Raw genomic sequence first — 18517 nt, forward strand, 5'->3', positions numbered from 1 at the left:
CTGAGCCTCATATTTCTCATCTGTAAATGTGAACTTTCATATATATATATATATATATATATATGTTATAGATATGAACTATTTATTATAGAAAAAAGAATCAATGAGATTTTTTTATTTGAATGTCTTGTTTCTTGATAAGCAAAACATAAAGTCATAAATACATTTATAAATTGTATGTGCTACTTTCCCAAAAGGTTATATTATTCCAAGTTGTAGTATATACATGTTTCAAATTCTATATTTCCTAATTATGAATAACATGATATAATGGATGAGGGAAAGAAGTAGGATTATGAGTCAAGTGATCTGTCTCTTCCAATCTGTCAACTAGGTATTTATTTAATGTCTACTATGTTTAAGACCCTGCAAAATAAAGAAGGTTTCTGCCCTAAAGGAACAGCATAATCTGAGTAATTCTTCTTTCTCAAATCCAATTTACTCATTTATAAAATGAGAGCAGATTTGATGACTTTTAATGTTCTTTCCAAGTTAATCGCTCTATTGCTACTACTGCTAACTTGACTTTTCTTTGTTACAATTAGCAAATCATGTAATCTCTTCATCTAGTTCTTCTCATCTTTAAAATGAGGAAAATAATACAATGTATCTCCTAGGGCTGCTGTGAGGATTTAAAGGAGATAATATATATATAAAGTCTGTAAGTTTTTAAAGACCTATATAAATTCCAATTATTATTTTATATTTTAACAGTTTGTGTTCTAAGATGATATTTTCTAAGATTTTATGTTCTAAAGTTTCTTCTTGTCTTAAAATTCTCTATGTTATGATCTCACTTTCTTAGTTTTAACACATGATTTTCTTGGAGCTATAATTTTCTATGCTCTGTCAATTTATTTTACAAAGACATTTCTGGTTGTAAAATCCTACTAATTTCAACAATGGAATGTAACAAACATTATTAAGCATTTACTATGGATGAAAAGCTTTAAAATGTCTCAAGCCTAACACACACTGATTCTGGGATTCTATAAATGATTCTCAAGTCATCACGTTTAGGTTTAAATCTTTGAAGAGAGGTCAAATTGGAAAAATGCTCTAACCAGAGTTTACAGCCTTCCTCTGTGTTGGTGTTATGATGCTAGACATGGAATTAAAAAAGAATAAGTGTTACTCTATAGGCCAATCAATTGCTCTCTCAAAAGGTGAGAAATGCAGATGGGAAACCCAATGAAATAAAACTAAAACCAAATAAAATAAAATAAAAATTGGCAACTCTTGGTGATTTACAGTCTCTGTCTTTGCCATACTGAACCTCATCACATTGGTTACTATTTCAATACATTCAGGGCTGGAGTCCATTAGAACAGTCTAATTTACACTGCAGTGTAATTCATCTGTTTTATTAAGGTCGTTCTTATATTTATGTTAGAAGTAAAAGCGACTTCTGGCTCGATTGTATACAGTAATTCTGAGAAAATGCCACAGGGCAGAGCAGTTAATAAACCTGGGAACTAGATTACAGCACCCATATTGTTGACATCTGACAAGTTTATTGTGGAGGTAGTGATGCTGGTACAAGATCTTATAAAATAGACATTATCATCATCATTACAAGCCTATTTGAAATAATTGCAGATTCCATTTATTGAGGTAGTTAAAGGGTCTGTATATGTAATTTATTGAAAAATTAGCTTTTAATCTCCTTAACCTTTTCCACCTTTCTTCCCCTCCCCACTATCATTTCTTTCTCTAGATAAACCTACTTAAAGTGAATTTGTTTCAAGGATAAGGAAATTGCCAAATTACAAAAAAAGCATAAATTGAATACTGAAAGAATGCAAGGTTGAAGATACCCTCCTATTCCAATAGTCCAATGTGTACTGTTAAAACTGGTTTCTACCTCTTAAAATGTTCTCTTTTCTGTAGGGGAACAGAAGGTAGTTTTCAACCCATAAATAACCATCTATAAAACCTGACACAGCCTATGTATTTCCCTCAGTGATAGTCAATGATAAGACACTGTTGTAGTGTCTGCTAGTAGTCACTCCCTTGATTAGGGCATTGCTTTCAAGGAAGTATTCTTACTATATACTTGGATAGGATCTTAGAAAGAGAACACATTAGGATGTGTACTCTAATAGACAGTGCCAAGTTATAATTCAAATCTGGCAAAGCAGAAAAACAGAGTAGGGGTTCTGCAGAAGCAGAAAGGCTGGCACATACTGCTGATTTAAGGTCTTTGCCAGTTTAAGAGGAAGAAAACAAAATCAGGTAAAAAGAGGCATGATTAATATGAAAGGATTAACAATTATCTGTGTCAGAATTTATCCAAGGTTCATAAATTCAGAAGACGTAACAGGTTTAAAGAAATTTAGGATGAAAGAGAAGTCTAAAAGAGGTAGAAAGTCATCACAGAGAAAAACATGATAAGAAGAGGGGAAAGTTTTTGTTTGTAATTAATTGTCTCATCATAAATCTTTATTTTAGGCATCCGCTTTTATCATAAAAGGATACCAGCACCACCCTTTCTTTATTAACTACATCTACGCCATTCTACACCTAGACATGTCTATTTGAATAAGGTGGTATATACAAAGTATGATGACCAAGAGAATTTTACCACTGGTCCATCAGATAAATTCAAGTTCTTCGTTTCATGGTTCCAAATAGAGGTCACCTGTTTGGAAACAACAAGGAAAATTTTACATTTGAGAATTTAAATTATCCTGTTAACCTTGGTCTTAAGCAAGTCTCCTAATATTGTTAGATGAAAGACTCTTCACCTGGAGTCTACGACTTTTAAAAAATTGAAAATGACATTTCAAAACAATTGGTTTCCTTTGTAAACCTGTGCATTTGATTACAATTTATATAATCACTAATGTTTGACCAAAATTTAGTATTTGCTCCAATTATTTTAAATATATTCTAAGAAGCAGTATATAGATTTCAACAGACTGACAAAACAATCCATGACACACATGCAAAAAAAAAAAAAAAAAAAAAAAGGTTAGTAATTTCAGGTCAATTAATTTCAAAGGCTATTAATTAAGCATCTGATATGTGTCAGGCACTTTTATAAGTTCAAGATATTCAAAGACAGAAGCAAAAGCAGTCTTTTTCCTTCCATCTACTAATGGAGAGATAAAGACTAGGAATTATTATGATCCATCAGCAATATTATTCTCTGGCCTATATGAGGAACATATCATTCCACCTATGCCAGATATTTTAAAACAAGGATTACTTCTCAACACTGTTATATAGGTGGGATACTTGAGGAACATTACTCTCAAAAAAGGAGAGCTTCAAATGATATCTTGATGATTCATGATGCATTGTTTCCCTTCTACTCAGGACTTTTCGAAATACATACAATATTTCAAACACATATGGACATACCATTGTCATCTTTTGCTGAGTTTTGCGTTTGTTTGTTTGTTTAAACAACAACAACAAAAAAAAAAGTTCAGGAATTTCACAGTATTTAATTTTGTCTCTATTGTCTTCTTCCAGTATGCTTGAATCATATTTATCTCAGGAAGGAAGAATGAATTTTCAAATGAGGTCTGGCCTAGACATTGTCAGTATTCTCCTTTGGAATACCTAAACATTTTTCTTTCAGGAGTCAATTGGGGTGAAAATGAACATTTGTTAAGCCCTGAGCATATACAAAGACACAAAGGAATCCTTGCTTTTATAGTTCACCTGGATAGAGAAAACAAAACTAAATAATAAATATTAAAACGACTACTTATATATACACATATATATAATCATTTGAACACCAATAGAGATGGCTGATGACAAAGTACTATATTTAGACCTAGAGTAAATATTAGAAATCTTTTTTTTAAAACAGGATTATAGATCTATAACTAATACTTTATAGGGCATGCAATCCAATCACCTTATTTTACAAATGAAGAGAAAAAAAGCATAATGGCAGGACAGGGTGATGTTGGCCACAAGTTCACACCAATAGGGTCCATACCAGTATTTGAACTGAAGCCCTCTAACTTTATTTTCAATATCCTTTCCATTCTACTGTATTTCCTGTCAAGATTTTGCTTTACAAATGAGAAAAATGAGAATTTAAGTGACTTACTCTGAGTCACAAGGTATAGAGGCAGAATTTAATCTACAATGCTCTGTTTTCAAAGCTAGTACATTTTCTTATATTATATTGCTTCCCATTTAAATCCTTTCAACAATGATGGTGATAATAATTATGATAATAACTCACTTCTTTTTCTTAAGTTTTATTTATTTGACTTTTAATTTGTGGAATAAAACAAGCATTTGCATAACAAAGAATATTAAAAAAAACAAGATGATGCATATGAAACTGCAAGTCTTTTTTGTATGACTTGCTATTCCTTTAAATATATAATAACTTTATGATGTGAATTTCTTTTTTTTCCTTTTCCCAATCCCCTACTTTACAGATGGCTATTATTAGACATAAATATGTAAGTGTACATAAAATACAGATAGTTTCTATTTTCATAGATCATTTGTAAGTAATTTTGGTATTTACAATAGTCAAAATGACTTACTCAAAGTAATTCTTAAAATAATGTTGCTATTACTGTATACCATGTTCAATTAATTCTGTTCATTTTTTCCTGTAAATTAACCACTGTTTTTATAAAATGATTGAACTCATAATTTCTTATAGCACAGTAGTATTTCATCACAAGCATATACCACAACTTGTTCACCATTCCCTAAATGACAGGCATCCCCACAATTCCCAGCTTTTTGCCAACATAAAAAGAGCTACCATAAAAACATTACAACATATAGGTTCTTTTCATTTTTCCCTAATCACCTTTGAAAATTGACCTAGAAGGCACTCCTGGGTCAAAGGGTAGAGGCAGATTAATAACTCTTCAGGCAAATATTATTATTCTCAAAAATTGTTGGATCAGTTCACAATTCCACCAACAAAGTCCCTTTGAGCCCCAACAGTTTATACTCTAAGGTTTTTCCCAGTTCTAACATTTTATATTTTAACATTCAATTTTAATACTAAATGTGTCAAGCAATTTAAAATTATTATTAAATTATTTAAACTTAAATTAGTATTAAATTAAATTATTAAGTTAATAAATCAAAAGCTTCTTTAATCCTTTTGAGAAATATATCCTAAAAGGATTCATGCTGTAATTGATGTTTTCTCTCCATGCTTCAAGAAATCTCTTCTAGAACTGATATTGTATTAATTGTTGAGTTCTATCATTCATGGATATTGGGAGGGACAGTTATTAGCTTATAGAGCTAGTAGTTGGAAGGGATCTAAATAAATAAACTAAGGCACAGAAATATTAAGTAACTTGCCCATGTCAAATAGTTAGTAGTTAGACAATGATTCAATAATCATTCAGGTACTCTGATTACAGAACTAATAGTAGCTTGTTCCATTGTCCCCGGGTGGATCCTTCTCATTTATTTACAAAATGTTATAAGGCAAAAATGCTTAGGCTGAGAATAATAGATGGGAGTCCATGGATCAGTTGTTTCAGAGAGTTTGTGAACTTTAAGACATTTTCATAAATGTATTTTAAAAATGTGGCTTCCTCTCTAGTCTTCTGTATTTCATTTAATGTATTTAAAAACATCATGAGAAGAGTTTCATAGATTTCATCAGAATACTCAGAATGTCCATGAAAAAAAAGTAAAAGCTCATTGGTTTATTTATTAATCATAAGGATGAAATAAATGTTACTAGAAAGAAGTAATTTGTGCTATTCAAAATTACTTGACATATATTCAACATTCATTAATTGCTTATTTGATATAATGAATTAAATAGACAATGGATAAAAAAAAATGTAACAAGATATGAATGAGGCTTTTTTGCCCTTTAAGGAACTTAACAGCTAGTAAGAGTAACCTAGGCATAATAGCTTATACATGTGAACAAAGGCAATGCAAATGAAAATATGATACTTTCCTAAGAGGATTACCAAGTAATACAGGATCAAAAATGGTAGAAGACACATTAGGAAAACCAGTTCAAGGGGCATCACAATTAACCTGAACTTTGTCCTCCAACTCTTTATTCCTCTCCTTCCTCTCATTCCTAACTGTCTGGCCTCATTTGGTAGACACAAGAAATTTAATAAATTCAGATTCATTTAAGTTAGGAGTAGATTTTTGAACTTTAGTTGGATAAGAAGGAAAGTTTTACTCAACAATCCACAAGAACTGACATATATGTCTTTTTTTTAGACATACATATCTTAAGGCACAAGGTCCAATTTGACTCTTGGATTTTGTTTAAATGAATTTTGCGTCTCAAATGGCATTCTCTGTATAAAACTCATTCTAACTCTAATTAAATCCTTTTGTATATGCTTTAAATACACTTAATTAAAAAGGTAGACTAGAGATGATTAATTCCAAAAGAAAATGGGTTAAAGTGTAAGCTCATTTATTACACTAATTAGATGAAGAATGATTTTCTCCCACTCAAGGAAATGGACAAAAAAATCTTCTTCTGCTTGAATCTGCTGTAAAGGCTTTCCAGACCCTCCAGGCTTATATAACTTGTAACTTTCTCTAATATTCAATGAAAGTGATCATTCTCCTTTGTTTTATGCATAGGTAAGCAAAAGTAATCTCATATATTTTAGACAATATAGTTTAATGGATTGATAACTAATTGAATGGGAAGACTTCTATTCAAATCCTAGATTGGATATTCAAAAGCTGTTTGACACTAATCAATTATCTTAACTTCCCAAGACTCCTTTTTTCATTGGTAAAATAAAAGATTTGATGTAGTACCCTATAAAGTTCTTCCCAGCTATAATCCATAATGACTTGAAAATATCCATGTATTATCATAAAAAAAAAATCGAGAGCATGAAGACAGCATGTGAACAGGATTATGATTTAGATCCATGAAAGCACTGCAGATGGAGTCCCTGCATGGTTTATGGATAAAAAATAGAACAGGATTATACAAGTGGAGTTACTTAGAAATTTCCACTTACAAAAGCTTATCCAGAATCAAAAAGTTAAGCTCTCTAAGAGAAGTTATGCTATGGGCTTCAGAAACACCAAGTTTCCAAAGAATCACAAATTCTGGTGAAATAGATGCCAAGAGAGAACCACATTTTGGGCATAAATTTGCTGGAAGATAGTGGAGAGATACAGAGAAAAATACTGGGGTGGCGCCAACTTGGTGGAGTGAAACCAGTAAGCTGTACCAGCTCTTGCAGTTACCTTCAAAAACAACATGAAACCATCCCTTTGAACAGAGTCAGGCAGAATAAAATCACTCTCCACTTCAAGATGAATTGGAAAAATTTCAAGAAAGGTCAGTTTCACTGGAGTGAAAAGGATGTTCAGCCCAAATCAGACAGACTCTTGGAGAGATGGTGAGAGGGTTTAATCACAGCAAATCAGCAACTGAGATCTTTTCCCCGATCCTTGCTCATTAGAGTAGCTGATCAGATGAGTGGGACGTCTAGTCCCAGCTCAAAAGACAAATTCTGGAAAACCAGGCTGTTTTCTGAAAAGAGAAGACAAAACTACTCTCTGCAAACACAAAGGACCCCTTTGCTCAAAGCCAAGCCTTGACTTGTGGTGAACACCACAGAAAACATGAGACAGTGCTCTCTTTAGCCCAGGAGCAGAACTGGATAATAAAAGTTTTTGTTTTTGTTTTTGTTTTTGTTTTAAAGAAATACTAAAAGAAATGGAAAGAAAATGAGCAATAATCAGAAAAGAATTTTGAACATAAGAAACTGCTATGGTGCCAGAGAAGACCAAAACACCAACTTAGATGAGGACAAAATGTCCACATAGGAAATTTCAAAGATTGATATGAATTTTTCTCAAGCCCAAAGAGGCTTTTTTGAAGTATTCATAAAAGACTTTAAAAGACAAGAGAGGTAGAAGGAAAAAATCATAGAATAAATACCAGGCATGCAAGAGACAGTCAAAAACTAAATCCAACTTTCCATTTACTCTCTTCTAGTTCTGAATGTGTGACTTTCTTCAGTTAATTTTTGTTTCACCTTTTCCATTTAATTAATTTTACATTTAAAAGTATTGTTTTCTTCAGTGATTTTTTTCCCCATTTTGCCTGTTTTATTTTCTAAGGCATTGCCTGAAATCATACATTAAAAACTAGAGCAGAGCAAATGGAAACTAATGAGACATGAAAAATTTGTCAAGGAAGCTAAAAAGAATGAAAAATAGAAGAAAACCAGAAATACTCATTAGAAAAACAGCCAACTTGGAAAATAGATTCAGAAGAGACAATTTAAATATTATTGGTCTACCTGAAGGTCATGACCATGACCTGAAGGTTATAACTTTAATACCTTTCTTCAAGAAAAGGGAAAATGCTCATTTAAAGAATCCATGGATGATCTTTGGAAAGAGATCCCACAAGAAAACCCAGAGGAATCTTGTTACAAAATTCCAAAACTACAATCTCAAGAAAAACATACTGCAAGCAGCCAGACAAAGTAATTCAAATATCAAGGAGCAACAGCCAGGATTACTCAGAATCTGGTAGCTTCTACAATAAAGAATAGGAGGGCCTGAAATACCATATTGTGAAGGGAAAAAATATGAGGTTAATTAAGAATTAACTACCCAGTGAAACTCAGCATAAACTATCAGGGGAGATGGTGGATCCTCAATGAAGTAAGAGACTTTCAATTATTCATATTGATAAACCAGAACTAAACAGAAAATTTAATAATAATATACACACACATATTATTTAAAGGTTAAACTGTTTACATCCCTAGATGGAAAAATGATATCTACAATTCTTGAGAACTGTATCTGTTACTGGAGCAGATAGAGGAGGGCACTTCTCATGGAAGGAGGGTATGGTTGTAAATGGACACTAATGTGATATTAAAGAAAAAGACATTAAGGGATGGAAAAGGATCCGTATTGGAAGAAGAGGAAAAAGAAGGTATACTGAGACAAATTAGAGACCATAAGAAGGGACCAAATATATCTATTACCATCTTGGGAAAGAAGGAAGAGGGCAAGCATTATCTGAAGTTTGATATCATAAATTTTGCCTCAAATAGGGAACAAATTAATCATCCAATTGGTATAGAAATGTATCTAACCATATAAAGATGTGGGAGGAGAAAGGAAAGAAAAGGGAGAGCTGGATAAAAGGGAGGGCAGAAACACTGGGGGAGGGTGAAATTAAGAGAAGGGGAAAGAGTAATATAAGAAAAGGCAGTGGGTGGGATAGGTTAAAAAGAAAATTACCATCAGAAGTGTGGAGGGATGACAATAGATATGGTATTAGGTGGTGTGAGTCAAGAACAAAAACAACAACAACAAATAATCACTATTGAAGAAAGCGTGGGAAGAGAGAACAAAAGTATATGTAGGAGAGAAAATAGGGTGAAGGGAAAACTGGTGAAATAACTGTGAATGTAAATGGGATGATCTCTTCCCATTAAACAGAAGCAAACATCAGAGTGGATTAAAAAACAGAATCCTACATTATGCTATTTACAAGAAACACATCTGACACAGACACATACAAAGTAAAGGTAAAAGATTTCAATAGAATTTATTATGCTTCAGCTGAAGTAAAAAAAAAAAAAAGCAATCTCATCGCAGATAAAGCAAAAGTAGTAAAAACATTTTATTAAAAGAGATAAGGAAGGAAGTACCTCTTGATAAAGAGTACCTTAAACAATGAAGGAGTAAAAAACTAAAAGAGAGTATGTGTGCACATGAGATCACAGCAACTGTATTATATTGCTAATAAGCAGGATAATACACTATGACCAAGTAGGATTAAACCAGCTGCACTGCTGCTCAGGAAAACTATTACCATAATCTACCATATCAATAAAAAGCAACAGAAATCAGATGATGTTTTCAATAGATAAAGAAAAACTTTTTACAAAATACAGCATCCATTCCTATTAAAAATTGTAGAGGGCGGAGGGATAACAGGAGAATTCCTTAAAATAATAAGCAGTATATATTTAAAACCAACAGCAAGCAATATTTTTAATGGAGAGAAGCTGAATGTATTCCCAGTAAAATCAGGGATGAAACGAGGATGACCATTATCACCACTGTTATTCAACATTGTATTAAAAATGTTGGCTTTAACAATAAGAAAAGAAAAAGAAATTAAAGAAATTTGAATAGGGAGTAAGTAAATAAAACTATCACTCTATGCTGATGATATGATGATATACCTAGAGCATCCTAGAATGCTAGAAAACCATTTAAAAATCTACTAAAAACAATAAAGAGCTTTAGCAAAGTTGTCAAATAGAAAATAAACCCTTAGAAATCATCAGCATTTATACACACACGCACATATACTGAAAAAGCCCCTCAGCAAAGGATAGAAAGAGTAATTCCATTTAAAATATTGTTGACAAAATAAATTATTTGGGTGTCTGTTTGCCAAAATAAACTCAAGAGGTATATGAACACAATTACAAAACATTTCTCACACACAAAGTCAGATCTAAACAACTGGAAAAAATATTAATTACTCATGGGTAAGTCAATCTAATATAGTAAAAATGATAATTCTCCCCAGATTGATCTACTTGTTCAGTGTCATACCAAATTGCAAAAACATCATTTTATAGAACTAGAAAAATTAATAACAAAACTCATCTGGAAGAACAGAAGATTAAGCATATCAAGGGATTTATTGGGGAAAAAATACAAAGGATAGTGGCTTAGCATTATCAAATATTAAATTTTATTATTTATTATAAATCAGCAGTCATCAAAACCATTTGGTACTGGCTAAGAATAGATCATGGAATAGATTAGATATGAATGACACAATAATCAAAGCCATTAATAATCTAGTATTTGATAAAAGCTCAAATGCTAGCTTCTGGAATAAAAGAATTCACTATTTGACAAAAATTGCTAGAAAAACTGGAAAATAATATGTCAGAGATTCAGCATAGACCTATGTCTCGCACCCCATATCAAAATAAGATCAAAATGAGTATATAATTTGTACATAAAAGATTATATCATAAACAAATTAGGAGAGGAAGGGATAAATTACTAAATAGATCTTTGGAGAAGGGAGGAATTTGTATAGACTGCGTTAGCACCCAGGATTCCTTAGAAACAGCCAGAGTCAGAATAAGCAAAAGTCCTTGATCTTTATTCTTGGTCTTTAGGGGTAGAAGTGAAGGGAATGGACATAGAAATCTCCACACTTTCTTTCCCTTCCTCTACCACCATAAGTAACTCTGACTTGTCTTACTCCACCCTCTAATCCCTCCTACAACTCTGTGTATACACCAACAGATCGAGCCAGCACAGAATAGTGAGAAGGGCCATTTTCTAAGCATATGCTAATAGAGTAATTTCCAAGCAGTAATTAGCCTTAAGTGCTCAGTTGTCCGACCCCAGTGCATCACCTCAAGAATTTCAGCCCTTTCAGAAATTTATGACTAAATAAAGAAGAACTCAAGAACATATAAAAGGTAAAATGTCAACTTTGATTACATTACATTAAAAAGGTTTTGCAGAAAGAATACCAACAGAAACAAGATTAAAAGGGAAGTACAAAGCTAGGGAAAAAATCTTTACAACTATTGTTTCTGATCAAGTTCTCATTTCTAAAGTATATAAAAAACTGTGACAAATTTACTACAATACAAGTTATCCCTCAATTGATAAATGGGCAAAGGGTATGAACAGACAATTTTCATATTAGAAATTGAAAGCCATCTACAATCACATGAAAAAAAATGTCTTTAATGACTATTGATTTGGGAAATGCAAATTAAAACAACTCTGAAGTATTACCTCACACCTCTCATATTGGCTAAGGTGATAGGAAAAGATAATGATAAATGTTGCAGGGGATGTGGGAAAACTGGCACACTAATCCATTGTTGGTGGAGCCATGAAATGATCCAATTATTCTGAGAGCAATCTGAAACTATGCCCAAAGGGTTGTAAATCTGTGCATACCTTTTGATTCAGCAGTGCCATTACTGGGTCTGTATCCCAAGGAAATCATAAAAGAGAGGAAAGGACCCACATGTGCAAAAATGTTTGTAACAGATCTTTTTGTGGTAATAAAATAATTGGAAAATTAGTAGATGCCAATCAATTAGGGACTGGCTGAACAAGTTGTGGTATATTGAGAAAATGTAATATTATTGTTCTATAAAAATGGCAAACAAGCTGATTTCAGAAAGATTTGGAAAGATTTATATGAACTGATTCTGAAGGAAACAAGCAGAACCAGGAATATACTGTCCTTAATAACAGCAAGCATGTGCAATGATCAACTATGAAAGACTTGGTTCTTCTCAGTGGTTCAGTGATCCAAAGCAATCCCAATAGACTTTGGGCAGAAAATGCTGTCTGCCATCAGAAAAAAGAACTAAGGAAAGTTAATCTAAATCAACCCATGCTATGGTCACTTATTTTTCTATTTTTTCCCTTTTACTCTGATTTTTTTTTTCTCCCAACATGATTCATAAAACAATGTGCATTAATATAAAAGAATAAACTTTTAAAAGAAGAAATAATGTTTGTTCTAAAATGTAGTATGAATGCAAAAGTTAAGGACAAAAAAAATCAATCAATCACCAATTATTTATTAAGCACCTATTTTGTGTCAGGTACTGTTATAGTTGCTATGGATACAAAGGTAACAAAGTAAACAATCCTTACTTAAAAGATATATAGGACAGAAAATAACCTGGGCCAGGGAATTACCTGGGCCAGGAGATTGGAAGACAAGTTCAGAACTGGGCTTAGCTACTTTTACTAGCTATATGACCCTGGACAATCATTTAAATTCTGTCAGCCTCAGTTTTCTCATCTATAAAAAAGGTTATAGTTGTAATATCTACCTCTCAGATCAGATGAGATAATATTTATGAAGCACTTGGCAAAATTTAAAACATCATTTTCCTGATAGATATAATCATCTTCTTCACCATGAATTAAATCCTTCTAAGAAGCTAATAAGGACACACATATACACACCAAAGTGTATGAAAATAAACATAGAGAAGAAAAATAAACAATTAGTCCAAAACAAGATGGTTTGGGAGGGAGGTCACTAGTTAATGAAAGAATTGTGAAAGACTTCATATACAGTGTGGCCCAAATTGTTTCTTGAAGAAAGATTATATGAAGGTAATGTTAGAAAGAAGAACATTCAAAATTTTACATTTTTTGCTATTTTTGTCACTTTTTTTTGTTTTTTGCTTTATTGTATCTTGATTTCTCTTAAAGTCATTAACTTCTTGTTGCTCAATTCTATTTGTTAAGGAATTATTTTCCTCACTGAGCTTTTGTACCTCCTTTCCCAATTGGGTAATCTTGTTTTTTAAGGCATATTTCTCTTCTTTATCGTTTTTAATTCTTTTTGAACATCTCTCAATTCTTTCCCTATTTTGTCCTCTATTTCTCTTACTTGATTTTCAAATCTCTTTTAAAGTCTTCCATGATCTGAGTCCAATTCTGATCTTTCCTGGAGGCTTTGGATGTATAAGATTTGACTTTGTTATCTTCTGAGTATGTATTTTGATTCCCCTTGTCACCATAACTTTCACTTTCTGCTCATCTTCCTAGCCTATTACTCTGCTTTTAACTCATGGTTAACACCCATATGGCTTATGATAAGTCTTACATAATTCCGATTATAACTCCAGCATATATGAACTTTTTTTCTTGTTTTTTTTTTTTTGAAAAATTTTCTCTTTCATCTTGGGATTTCAAAATTTGTCAATAATATTCCTATGTGTTACCCACAAAGAATCTTTTTGAGATGGCGATCAGTAGATATTTTTCTTTGTCTACTTCCCCCAGTGTTCTATCACTCAAAGACAGTTTTTTTAGATTATTTCTTGTATTATTGTGTCAAGGTTGGTTTTTATTTTTGTTGTTTGTTTTTTGGTGACAACTTCAGTGAGAGTCATTATGACAGAAAAAAGGCAGGAACTTGCCCCACCTCTCCCCCAAAGTGCTTCAAATTCATTTAAATAATGACTCTAAAGAAACATTAGAGAATCATAATATCTTAAAACATAGAGTAGAACATTCTTCAGCCAAAAGCAACTTAGAAGCTTAGCAAAAAAGATCTGTGACACCAGGGTGGTGTCCAACCTTGGACCCAGTCCCAGTTCTGTCCTGGCCCAACCTCTGAATCAGGAGCAGTGCTAGTGACTTCCAGAAATCTCAGTCCAGAGATTCCAAACAGGGGCTGGAAGTTCAGCAGAAAAGGTCTGTGGAACCAGAGTGGGAATCCTGAGCACAGTCCCAGAGAAGGCCTGACCCTGTCCTGAGCTCTGACCCCAGACCCCAGCATCAGAGAGGCAGACCCTCTGAATCAGCAGCAGTGCTGGAGGCTTCTGGACCTATCAGCCCAGCAGCACTAGGGAGGACTCGGACAGGGTCTGTGGCAATTGTGTTGGTGCAATCCAGGCCAGTAAAGCCTCACCCCTGGCTAGCACACTGGTTCTTACAGCTATAATGGGGTAGGGGTACACCTGAGGAGACTCTTTATAGTAATCCAGGTCAATATTGCTTTGAAACTTCCACTCTTAGAGATAACTGGATTATTGAGAAGGTAAGAAACTTGCTCAGGAAGCTTGGGGAGATTTCTATCCAGTTCTACCTGGTTTTAAACCTGGGTCTCCTTCCCCTCTGCTAGGTTGAATCTCTTTGGACATTTATATGCATTAGATTTCAGGTTTTAAATCTTCCCTTCAAGAATCAATTATAGATCTGAGTTTGGGGAGTAAAATCAGTTTATTATGGAAAAGAGATGATTGAGAAGTTTATTAATTACCAATTTAAATAAAGATTTAGAGAAATAATCATTGATCTTGATTTTATTGTTATAAGAAATTCCTTTTTCTAGATAATTTATATATTTTAATACACATTATTTATAAAACTTTTTGAGAGAGAAAAATCAGAGAAAAAGGGAAAATTCACGGGGGAAGATAAGAAAAAAGAAGTCAACATAGCATATGTTGACTTACATTCAGTCTCCTTAGTTCTTTTTTCTGGATGTAGATGACATTTTCTTTCCAAAGTCTATTAGGATAGTGCTGGATCAAAGAATTGAGAAGAATCAAATCTTTCATTGTTGATCATTGGTCATCAATGCTTGCTGTTATTGTGTACAATGTATTGTTGGTGCTGCTTGTTTCATTTAGCATCACTTCATGTAACTCTTTCCAGGTCTTTTTATACTCAGCTTGTTGATTATTTTTATATAACAATATTATCCCACTATTTTCATATACCACACTTAGATAGACATTCCCCAATTAATGAACTTCTATTCATTTTCCAATTTTTTGCTACCCCAAAGAGAGCTGCTACAAACATTTTGGCACATGTGGATCCTTTTCCCCCTATTAATATTTCTTTGGGATATAGGCTCAATAATGGCCTTCTGGGTTAAACTGTATGCAGTTTTATAGCCCTTTGGGCATAATTTCAAATTATTCTCCAGAAGCATTGGATTGTTTCACAATTCCACCAACAATACAGTAGTGTTTCAGTTTTCCTACATCCCCTCCAACATTTACCATTACCTTTTCCAGTCAATTCATATCAATCTTTGAAATTTTTTCCATATACATTTTGTCCTCATCCAAGTTTGTGTTTTGGTCTTCCTTGTCACCATAGTAGTTTTCTATGGTCAAGTTTCTTTTATGGTTTTGCTGATTTCCTTTCCTTTTCTTTTGGTATTTCCTCTTTATAGGTGAGCTCTGCTCCTAAACTTCCTGAGCAGCTCTGAGTCTTGGCTGTGAGCACAAGGGATCGCTTGTGTTTTCAGGGGTAGTTTTGCCTATTCTTTTCAGGAAACAGCCTGGTTTCCCAGAGTTTGCTTTCTGAGCTGGGACTAGAAAATGCCCCACTGATTTGCGCCTGTACTGCACAAGAATTGTGGATCTTAGTTGCTGATTTGCTGTGATTTAGACTCTCTCATCAGCTTTCCCAAGGTCTTTCTAACCTGGGCTGAACACCATTTTCACCCCAGTGAGATTGACCTTTCTTGACGTTTTTCTAGTCTATCTTAAGCTGAAGAATAACTTAATTCAGTCGGACTGTGTTCAGAGGTTTGGTTTCAAGGGAATCTGGGAAAGCACAAGAAGCTTCCTGGCTTCATTCCACCATCTTGACTCCCCCTGCTTTTTGTTTGTTCTTTAACATAGAAGTGTATACCATATGTTTATGATTGATATCAATAATTGGGTAGCACAAAAGAAAGACTGGGGTAGGGTTGAGTATGATTTTGATTCTAAAACTCAGAAAGTCTAGGAAAAGGTAAAAGTAATCATTAAATTATATAAATGAGGTGCAGAGAAAAAAAGACATAGAAGCATTAGAGGGGATGTGGTCCAATCATTCTGAAAACCTACTCACATCAGCAATGGATTAAATGACAGCACTACATATATACTATGAAGAGTATAGCATCCTCCAATATCTATAAACAAATAATAGGATAAAGACGCAGTGATGGAATAGGATAAAGTGGGATATAGAAGAAGGTATGGATTTATGGCAGGTGGGAAGTTTTTGTAGAGCAATGGGCAAAGTATGGTGGGGTATGGAAAAGTGTGTGGTAATGAGATAGGTAAGTAGATTAATGGGAGAATGATAAAGAAAAGGGACAGGGTAGCATCAGATGTAGTGGAGATATAGGAGGATTTTACATCAATTGGAGTAGGGTAAGGTGTGTAGTAGATTAATGGGAACAGGATAAAGAAGGAAGAAAAGAGGGGTGGGTGGGAGGAAATTAAGTAATAGCAAGGTAAGATAAGGAGCAGAATTAAAGTAGAAGAATTGGCAGGAAATATTTCCTATTTATTATAGGAAATAAAAAGATATAGAGAAACACTATAACACAGAGCAGGAGCAGAATTTACTAGAAAAAAATAGAGCTTGTAATCACTAATCTTAGTCAAACTTAAATATTCAATCAAGAGAGAAATGTACATTTTATGTCAGCCATATTATTATTGTTTTAGAAGAATGTTTACATATGGCTAAAGGCATATGCATATATATGTGGGTATGTGTGGATATAAGTTTATGTATGTATTTATGTATAAATATACATATATAACACATATACATATATGTTGGTTTGTGGGTAGGTGGGAAAGTGTTTATGCACATGTATATATATACATATATATGATTTATGTCTATGTCTATGTGTGTATATAAACATATCTGTGCTTAACTGTAACCTATTTGGGGGAGATGAAGAGGATGAAAGAAGAAAAAATAAAATAAAAAGTGCTCAGCAGAGAACAAAAGAATAACCTACAAGAAAGCAAAAAAAAAGAAAAAAAAAGATGAATACTCACTAATATAATTTATTCTATTACTACATATGATTTCTTGAAATGGAAATTTATTGTTATATATTTTGGATCCTCCCCAGTGTTCTGCTGGGCACATGACAATGTTTTTTGTTTATTTGTTTGTTTTGATTTTCCTCGTCTCTTTGTTTTTCTGTACTGTTTTTTTTTCTTATTTTGTATTTAGTTCAATTAAAAAATGGAGGAAAAGAAATTCTAAGAAGTGAAGAAACAATTGAAAGCATTTTAGGCATAACAGACAGATCATAGAAAAGCATATAGAAAAGTTACAGAATGTTATGTGTGGAGTATCAAATAGTAGGAAATCTGATTTAATATGAACCCAAACTGCATCAAAAATCTATTCAGAGACAAAGCTAGCAGATTTTCTACCTAAAGTAAGTGGTACAAGGTAGGAAAAAAGTCTAAAGAGCAGCTTACATTAGATAATTATATAATTTCCTATTTTAAAATACATATATGTAAGTATATAAATATGTTTGTGTATCTATATGCATACATAAATATATCTAAATATACGTAAAGCTATATGTTTCCTTAAGGATCTTAATACATACATATATATATGTATATGTATATAAATATAGATATATATGCATATATAATACACCACACAATGCAACATGTTTATATTAATATGCATATGCACTTATATATATATATATATATATATATACAAATATTTACCTAGTGATCTAATCACACACAGTAAAAATATACTGCAATATATGTGTGGGAGTGTGTGTATATATATATATATATATATACACATACATGTACATTTATATGGATATATATGGAAAAATATATTGTGACATTATTCCTGAAGTACGTTGCAAGACTCAAAGTATGACAATGTACAAAAGTATTTGCATTTTAACAAGTTTGTGTTATTTTTTAAGTATGTGAGTAGCACCATCATCATATAGAGCAAAGTTATTAGGGACAGTAAATTGTTAAAGAAAATAGGTTTTAAAAAATAACATTTCTTTTCTAAAAATAGTGTCTATTCCTATTAATATAAGCCAAAGAAACAAGGTATTTCTGATGCTCATTTTTTGCTGAATTATTTGTCTAATATGAAAGATAATGCAAGGTATGGAGACTCACCCACATTATGATTAATTCTTCTTTAAATGAGAAATCAAAAATTGTAAAGAACACCAGCATGCAGATTT

This window comes from Sarcophilus harrisii, chromosome 1, assembly GCF_902635505.1.
Source record: "Sarcophilus harrisii chromosome 1, mSarHar1.11, whole genome shotgun sequence".
Lineage (NCBI taxonomy): Eukaryota > Metazoa > Chordata > Mammalia > Dasyuromorphia > Dasyuridae > Sarcophilus > Sarcophilus harrisii.